This window comes from Physeter macrocephalus, chromosome 3 (assembly GCF_002837175.3).
Source record: "Physeter macrocephalus isolate SW-GA chromosome 3, ASM283717v5, whole genome shotgun sequence".
NCBI lineage: Eukaryota > Metazoa > Chordata > Mammalia > Artiodactyla > Physeteridae > Physeter > Physeter macrocephalus.
In genome coordinates this window covers 15,806,656-15,815,192 of record NC_041216.1, presented here as the reverse complement: position 1 = coordinate 15,815,192, position 8,537 = coordinate 15,806,656, and the positions used below count along the sequence as shown (strand labels likewise).

The 8,537-nt window shown below is 50.9% G+C and overlaps 1 protein-coding gene across 4 annotated transcripts in view; it reads left to right on the top strand.

Moving 5' to 3' along the window:
• The first annotated feature begins 2,755 nt into the window (after positions 1-2,755).
• Positions 2,756-8,537, top strand: part of NCMAP (non-compact myelin associated protein) — a 49,530-nt gene continuing 43,748 nt past the window's right edge. For 2 of the 4 annotated variants that reach the window (XM_028484678.2, XM_028484671.2), the window contains exons 1-2: positions 2,788-2,855; positions 3,335-3,519. The gene's annotated coding sequence lies outside the window, so the exon portion shown is untranslated. Of the gene's footprint in view, positions 2,856-3,334; positions 3,520-8,537 lie in introns of all 4 variants that reach the window. The other 2 variants (XM_028484674.2, XM_028484690.2) reach the window with 2 other exon arrangements.

The following is an 8,537-nucleotide window of genomic DNA, read 5'->3' as shown; positions in this document are numbered from 1 at the left end:
TTCTGCCTTCCTTCACAGCCCCTGCTTTGGGGACAGATCTGCGTCTCCCACCACAGAGAAGCTCTTTGAAGCCAAGGATCGTGTCTCATGTATTTGGTGAGAAGTAGAATCACAGGCTGCCTTCACTTTCCAAGACAAACTCATGCCCTGGGGCTGCTCGCGCCTTCTGAGATGGACAGCACTCTGCCTTTGGAATGTGTACCTCTCTCAATAAACCTGCTTTCACTTAAAAAAAAAAAAAAGTAGAATCACAGAATTACACTTTTTTTAATTGAAGTACAGTTGATGTACAATATTATATAAGTTACAGGTGTACAATATAGTGAGTCACAGAATTTCACTTCTTAATCCTTGTTAATAAACACCACCTGAGTTGCCTGTGAAAACACAGTGGGCTCTCTCTGTTTTCAGCCAACTTGGGAGGAAGTTATCAAGGCTTTGACAGCATCTCACAGGCACCAGTGACAAAGTATTAGGCCCCAAACCAAACACTTTCTAGAAATAATTTGAAAACACAATGGGGAAACCTGGCTGTACTCTTGATTCTGTCATTCCCTTGCTGTGTGATTTTGGGCAACTTACCTCTGCTTCCTGTGCCTCAGTTTCCTGTTTGTAAACGGGGAGATCCCCTAAGATCTCTTCTCTCTTTTTATAAATATTAATTGAGGGCCCATTGTGGGCCCGGGATAGAGTGCTGGGCTCCAGGGATCCAGCCGTAAACCAGTCTGATGCAGGAAACTGCCGGATTCTACAGGGCAGAGTTTTTGACATTTGCTAGCCGGCAAACTTGGTGTAACATTCTGTGATTGTCTAGATGCCAACCTCCCCCTCAAAGCCTTCAATCAAATTAGCACAGTCCCACTTAATTAATTAATTAATTAATTTATTTGGCCTCACCATGCAGCTTTCGGGATCTTAATCTCCCAACCAGGGATCGAACCCATGCCCCCTGCAGTGGAAGCGTGGAGTACTAACCACTGGACTTGCAGGGAATTCCCAGCACAATCCCACTTTAAAGACACCTAAACAGGTATAGCCACTATGGAGAACAGAATGGAGGTTCCTTAAAAAACTAAATAGGACTTCCCTGGTGGTGCAATGGTTAAGAATCTGCCTGCCAATGCAGGGGACACAGGCTCGATCCCTGGGCCGGGAAGATCCCACATGCTGCGGAGCAACTAAGCCCGTGCACCCCAACTACTGAGCCTGCGCTCTAGAGCCCGCAAGCCACAACTACTGAAGCCCAAGTGTCTAGAGCCTGTGCTCCGCAACAAGAGAAGCCACCGCAATGAGAGGCCCGCGCACTGCAATGACTCGGCGCAACTAGAGAAAGCCGGTGTGCAGCAATGAAGACCCAATGCAGACAAAAAATAAATAAAATAAATAAAATGAAACTTTAAAACAGCTTAAAAAAAAAATAGAACTACCATATGACCCAGCAATCCCACTCCTACGCATATACCTGGAGAAAACCAGAATTTGAAAAGATACATGTACCCCAATGTTCATTGTAGCACTATTTACAATAGCCAGGCCATGGAAGTAACTTAAATGTCCATCAACAGAGGAATGGATAAAGATGTGGTACATATATACAATGGAATATTACTCATCATAAAAAAGAACAAAATAATGCCATTTGCAGCAACATGGATGACCTAGAGACTGTCATACTGAGTGAAGTAAGTCAGACACGGAAAGACAAATATCATATGATAACGCTTATGTGGAATCTAAAAAAGGGGTACAAATGAAGTTATTTACAAAACAGAAGTAGAGTCACACATGTAGAAAACAAACTTATGGTTACCAGGGGATGGGGGGAGAGGGATAAATTGGGAGATTGGAATTGACATATACACACTGCTATATATAAAATAGATAACTAATAAGAATCTGCTGTATAGCACAGGGAACTCTACTCAGTACTCTGTAATGGGCTATATGGGAAAAGAATCTAAAAAAGGAGTGGATATACGTATATGTATAACTGATTTACTTTGCTGTACACCTGAAACTAACACAACATTTTAAATCAACTATACTCAAATAAAAATGTTTTTTTAAAGGCTATAAATGGGCTTTCCTGGTGGCGCAGTGGTTAAGAATCCGACTGCCAATGCAGGGGACACGGGTTCGAGCCCTGGTCCGGGAAGATCCCACATGCCACGGAGCAACTAAGCCTGTGCGCCACAACTACTGAGCCTGCGCTCTAGAGCCCACGAGCCATAACTACTGAGCCCGGTTGCTGCAACTACTGAAGCCCACGTGCCTAGAGCCTGTGCTCCGCAACAAAGAGAAGACACCGCAATGAGAAGCCCTAGCACCGCAGGGAAGAGTATCCTCTGCTCACTGCAACTAGAGAAAGCCCGCGCACAGCAACGAAGACACAGTGCAGCCAAAAAAGAAAAGGCTATAAATATTACAAATTAAAAAAAAAAAAAAGACAGCTACACAAACCCCCTGCAGCTCACATCCGGCCTGGTCTATTTGTAAGGCCCCTTCTCCTCTTCTACCCTGGCAGAAGTCTGACCTGGGAGACGTGGCCTTGGTGCGCTGAGCGCCTGGGGGTGGGGGTGGGGGTGCCAGAACTGGATCTCAAGAAGGACCCAGGCCAGGAGAAGCGCGAGGACACTGCGGCGAGGCGCCGCCCAGCCAGTGTCCCAAGCCTGGCGCCCCCAGGACTGCCCTTGAGGGAGGGACCGAGAGGGCAAGTCGGCCCCTCCCGGGATCACCTGCGCGGGGCGGGGCGGAGCCGGGGGCGGGATCCCGGGCGGCCGGAGCCGGGGCTGCTGCGGTGGTGCCGGCGGGAGGCGGAGCGGGCGGCGGCCGGCGCGCAGGGCTCCCCCGAGCAGGTAGGAGGCGCGAGACGCCGGGGACGGCGGGTCTGTGGGGGGGCACGGGCGGCCCGGCTCAGGCGCAGCGGCTCGCTGTCCACCTGCCGCGCTCCGCGGAGGGGTGACGGGAGAGGGAGAGTGAGGGGTTCCCAGTCCCACCCCCACCTGCGTTGGAAGGGGTGCCTGGGGTCTGCCCGCGAGGGCGGTGGGCGGTGGCCTGGGTGGAGGGAGGGATATCGGTCACCTTTTGCGGGTTTTGGAAATGGGGATGGGGCATGCGTACAGGTGCCCGGGGTGCCAAGCAAGCTCGACCCTCGCGGAGAAGTGCCCCGAGCGCCAGCCTGCGTTTGGGGGTTGATATTCCGGGCATCCAGCAGGCAGGTCGTTTACTTGTCCCACCACCCTCACCAAGACTCCGGCTGAGGGTCCGAGACTCCCCGGAAGAAAAGGGAGCGGACTCGGCCAGCCAGGAGGTAAAGGGATTTTGAACCACTCAGGACCTGTGTTGGCTTCATCTGTGAAATGGGCGTCTGAATGGGTGAGCCCTGTGCGGAGGCCCCTCCAGGAGGAAGATCTGCGATGAAAACCCACAGCAGTGAGAGGAAACCAGTGTTCTAGCTCAGATCAGCAAACTCAGCAGCTCCCGGGTGGCTCACTGGACTAGCTGCTCCAAAGGAAAGAGGTGGGGACACGTTCTGTGGTCTGGCTATCTGGCAGGAGGAGGACATGGGTGTGTCAAATACTAGAGCAGGCTTAGAGGGACCAAGGAAGCCATTAGTCTGGGAGGAGGATCTGGAGCGGTGCTTGGAGGAGGTGGGATTGAGTAGGGGTGGGGAAGAAAGCATAGTGCTGGTGCTTTAGAATCAGTCAACCTGGGCATTGGAATCCCTGCCTTGCCCCTTAGGTGGCCAATAACTTAGTCATGGGCAGGACCCTGCATTTCTCTACAGTTCCCTTTGCTCCGTAAGTGAAACAGTTTCTTTGACAGAGTGTCAGGTAGTCCATATAAAGTGCTTAGTACAAGCTCTGTATATTATAGGCACTCCATAAATATAAACTGTTAATTTCCACTAGACTGTAGCTTCTTTTTTTTTAATACATAAATTTATTTATTCATTTATTTAATTTTTGGCTGTACTGGGTCTTCGTTGCTGCACGCGGGTTTTCTCTAGTTGCTGAGAGTGGGGGCTACTCTTTGTTGCCGTGGCTTCTCTGTTGCGGAGCACGGGCTCTAGGCGCGCGGGCTTCAGTACTTGTGGCACGTGGGCTCAGTAGTTGTGGCTCGTGGGCTCTAGAGTGCAGGCTCAGTAGCTGTGGTGCGTGGGCTTAGTTGCGCCGCAGCATGTGGGATCTTCCCGGACCAGGGCTTGAACCTGTGTCCCCTGCATTGGCAGGAGGATTCTTAACCACTGCGCCACCAGGGAAACCCTAGGCTGTAGCTTCTTGGGGGCAGGGACCATGTCTATTTGGTTCACCATTATATGGTGCCTGGCATATAGTAGGTCTCACTACATATTGGTTGAATGAATGAACAATGAATGAGTATGTAGTACAACAGTTGGCATGTGGTAAGTAGTCAATAAATAGCAGTGAATTTAGAGATGATCGGATCCTAACAGATGGAATGATGTAGGAGACGGTTGTTTAGGTGGATGGAGCAGTGTAACAGATTAAGATAAGCCCAGAGTAACAGATTTGGGGCACCCCCTCTTATGGGGGGCAGGGGAGTAGCATGACAAGCTCATCCAGAGCACAGAGGTAGGGAGGGCACACAAAATCCTGGAATCCTGAGCCCCGGAAGCCACATGGGAGTAGATGAAGGAGCTGGAACTCTAGGTAGGTCAGATACCTTTCTCATATCCTCTAAGTGTCCACCTCCAAATTACAGGGATAAGGGTAGGCGGGGGGCCGGGGGTGGGGGGGAAGACACAGCTAAGGACTGTGGGTGCCTGATGGGAACGGAAGATGAAAAGGGAAAGAGGCTCCCATGGCCCCTTCATGGGGGTGGGACATTCCTCACCTTGTCCTGCTGTCTCCTGGCTGGTGGTGAGGTAGCTGAAGGGGGCAGTGTGGTGCCAGGCGGACCAACTACTGTGTGTGTGCTGAGCCAGGCTCACAGTGAGTTGGGCTAGGGGAACGTGTTGGGTCTCTGGGGGAATCTGCTGCAGTGGATTCAAAGCTTATCCCCGTGGCTGGTTCGCACACCCCTTATCACCCCTGTGGACGGTGGCCACTGATGCCTCAGGCTGAGAGGGAGCTATGTCCTTGAGGTGGAGCCACTCTTAGCAAAGTTAGGGACCTTCAGCCTGTCTGACGTCCTGGCAGGCAGCCTCATTGGGTTTCCATCTCCCTGTGGTGACTAGGAGTCCGTGAGAAGCAAAGATCTGAAGTGGAGGTGAGAGATTTGGGGGAGCACATCAAGAGGAGATGGGAGGCACTGTATCCCTCAAAAGAGCCAAGTTCAAAGCTTCTCCTTTTAGCACTTTCCATAATTGCTCATAATCATTTAATGTCTGTGTTTCCCACCAACTGTAAACTCTATGGGGACAGGGAGCAAGCCTGCCACCTTCCTTACTGTATCCCCACCTACGACAGTGTCCGGCACTTGGTAGGCATTCAGTGAATGTCTGTGGAATGCACAAACCTGGGCTGAGGACTGGGGCTCTTGGCATTGAGAGAGGAGAGCACCTCCTGACAGAACTGATGTAAGCACCACGAGTTCTTTTTCCCCTGTCCAGTCCCTACCTCACAGCTTGAAGGGTGCGTCCCCCTGTCACATGTTCTGTGCCTCCACCCTCTCTCCTGCCACCATCAGCGTCTTTTCTCAGGAAAGAATCCACTACTAGTAGACATTTACACCTCATGGGGAGGCCTAGGCACTGCGCTGCTGCCCTTGACAATCAGCCCCCCCCGGAGACCCCCGGGGCTTTGAGAGGAGGAAAGCAACATCCAAGCTGATCCCCATCCATTCTGTGACTCAGGGTCACAGAAGGTAGGAGCTACAGAGACCCTTAAAGGTAACAGAGGGCTCCCTCCATTTAAAGGTGAGAAAACTGGGGTCCGGAGAGGATGAGATACACTCGGTCGATGGAGAGTTAGGGGAGACCTCAAGTCTCCTAATCCAAGTGCTTTGTCACTACAGTGGGCTGTGAGAGTCTCTGGGAATTGTAAATCCTGCAACATTTCTCTTTACTTTCCAATCTTCCAGTAAAATGGAATGGAAGGTTAAAAAAAGAATGGTTAAGTGGATTTTAAGTTGCCCAATAAACCCTTTTAATTAAAAAAAAAACCACCTCATATGATGAAAATAGACCCCAAATTATGTATGTTCACTTTCCTTTTTAAAAGATGTATGTTTGATATTGGAGAAAAATAATCCAAAATAGGAACCTCTTTAAACTAGGCTAAGTACTGCTGGCCAGCAGTGCCTGTGTTAAGATGCCCCCTGCACGCTGCCATACGAGAGCCTCTGAAGGCAGCCCAGAAGCAGCGGCGTGTTTGTTTCTCCTGGACAACCTCCAAGCGCCAAGCACACCGCCCTGTTGGGTTCCCCATCTCCATCCATCCGGCCTCCTAATGCGGTCATTGACATCTGGGCTTCTGGCATCCCACTCTTTGCTTTGGGATCTGGCAGGGTGGATCCCTCCCTCTTTGCCTTCTTTCAGAGTAATTCCTTATCAGAAGGAAAGATCCTCGGTGGGCAGGAGCGGGCAGGAAGAGGGGCAGGGGACTGAGCCAAGGCAAGAGCCTGCCAGCAGGTCTCTGGGTTCCTGAGCAGGGCTGGGTGTAGGTAGAGTTGAAGGGGTAGGGCCAGTGGCAGCTGGGCTGGAACCTATCGTGTGGTTTGAAACTCCTGGGGGTGCTGGCTGCAGTTTGGCCTAAGGAAGGAAAAGAGGGTGTGCCAGTCTCTAAGACAGGCCTGTTCTTCAGCCAGCTTCCAGGCCTGTTGTGAGGGGCCTCCTGCCTGGGCCAGATACTCCTGAGCTGTTGGGGCCCTCAGTGGGGCTGCCAGATCCTATGGTACATCCTGGGCAGCTTCAGGAGGTGGAGGGGACGGTGTTAGAAGCTCCTGGCATCTCAAGGACCCGTGCAGACCCTGGACTGCCAGCACACCTCGCTCCATCCAGGGCAGCCTCAGCCAGCAGTGAGGATGGGGCACAGAGCAGGCACATAGGCCTCTGCTTTTGAGCTGTGGGATCTTGGTCAAGCCACATCGCCTCTCTGAGCCTCAGTTTCCCAATGTATTAAAGAGGATACTATCCACAGTGCTCCCTTAATAAATATTAGTTTCCCTTCCCCTTCAGAGAAGCTTGTGTCTTGGGACCTGTCGAGCCAACTTTTAGGGCCAACAAGCCTCAGGATTTTTCAATTCCTCCAGAATCCATTCATCATTCATTCATTCATTCACTCACTCATTCTCCAAGGCTAACACCTGCCTCAGGCCTGCACTGGAAATTCAGCTCTTTTTCCTGCTGTTTGTCTGGTTTCTGGCAGACTCCAGCACACATGGCCTGGCCTTGAAGCTTCCATCTGTTCCTCCACCGGGGATGATCTCTTTCAGTCTGTCGTGCAAAATGAAAAGCAATTGTGTAACTTGTTCCTCCGCTGCTGTCCCTAATCCCCTAATCCTCCTCCAGGTTTCCTAAGGTTTTAGCGTGCAGGTCTCAGAGGCAAATAAATGGTTAACGTCTGCTTGCTGAGAGCCTGTGTTTGCTGGTGCCCACACAGTGCTAAATGCTCCACATGCCTCAGTCCCTTTAACACCCACGGCAGCCCAGGAAGTGAGTAGTATTATTCCTTGGGTCCCTGCTAAGGTTCAGAGACCACTTGCTGGTGGTCACAGAGCTTACCAGGGACGCAATTTTGCCTTCGTGGACCCCTTCCTCCCTAAAAAATATTAACAGTTATATTAATGACTGCATTGGTGTATTAAAACATTTTCTTCAACCTAAAAGTTCCTGTCTTCTGATTTTGACAGAAATGAGAACATTTTTGTGAGCCCCAGAAAGTACTGTGAGCCCTGGCACTTTGTCTCTTGGGCCCAGGAGAGACGCAGGCCCTGAGGCTAGGGAGAAACAGGCTGAGATTCCCGCCCACGCTGTGGAAGTTCTAACCTCCTCCCTGTACTGCCCTTTAGCAATTAAAAAAAAAAAAAAAGAACAAGCAAGAAACTGTAGAAAAGGGACTAGTTATCTGAAATCTTAATGCCTATGGTGGTATTAATAGTTGTCTCTGGAAAATGTAACTTGGTTTTTTTATTCACCTCCCCACCAAACTCCCACCCTCTGCCTCGCTACTTCTTGACCAAAACTTTTCAAAGAGCCAAGACCACTCTATCCTCTTTTGTGGAAATTCTAGACACCCCATCTTGGTCTTCTATCCAGTCTCAGACCTAAAGGGTGACTGGTTTGCCCAGAGGACAAAAGGGGATTCATTTATCTTACGGGAGCAGCTCCAAGTTCCTACCTAATCCCCAGAAACATTATCATTGGTCGTAGTAATAATAACAACAGTAATTCTTTTTTTTTTTTTTTTTTTTTTGTGGTATGCGAGCACAGGCTCCGGGCGCGCAGGCTCATTGGCCATGGCTCACGGGCCCAGCCGCTCCGCGGCACGTGGGATCCTCCCAGACCGGGGCGCGAACCCGGTTCCCCTGCATCGGCAGGCGGACGCGCAACCACTGCGCCACCAGGGAAGCCC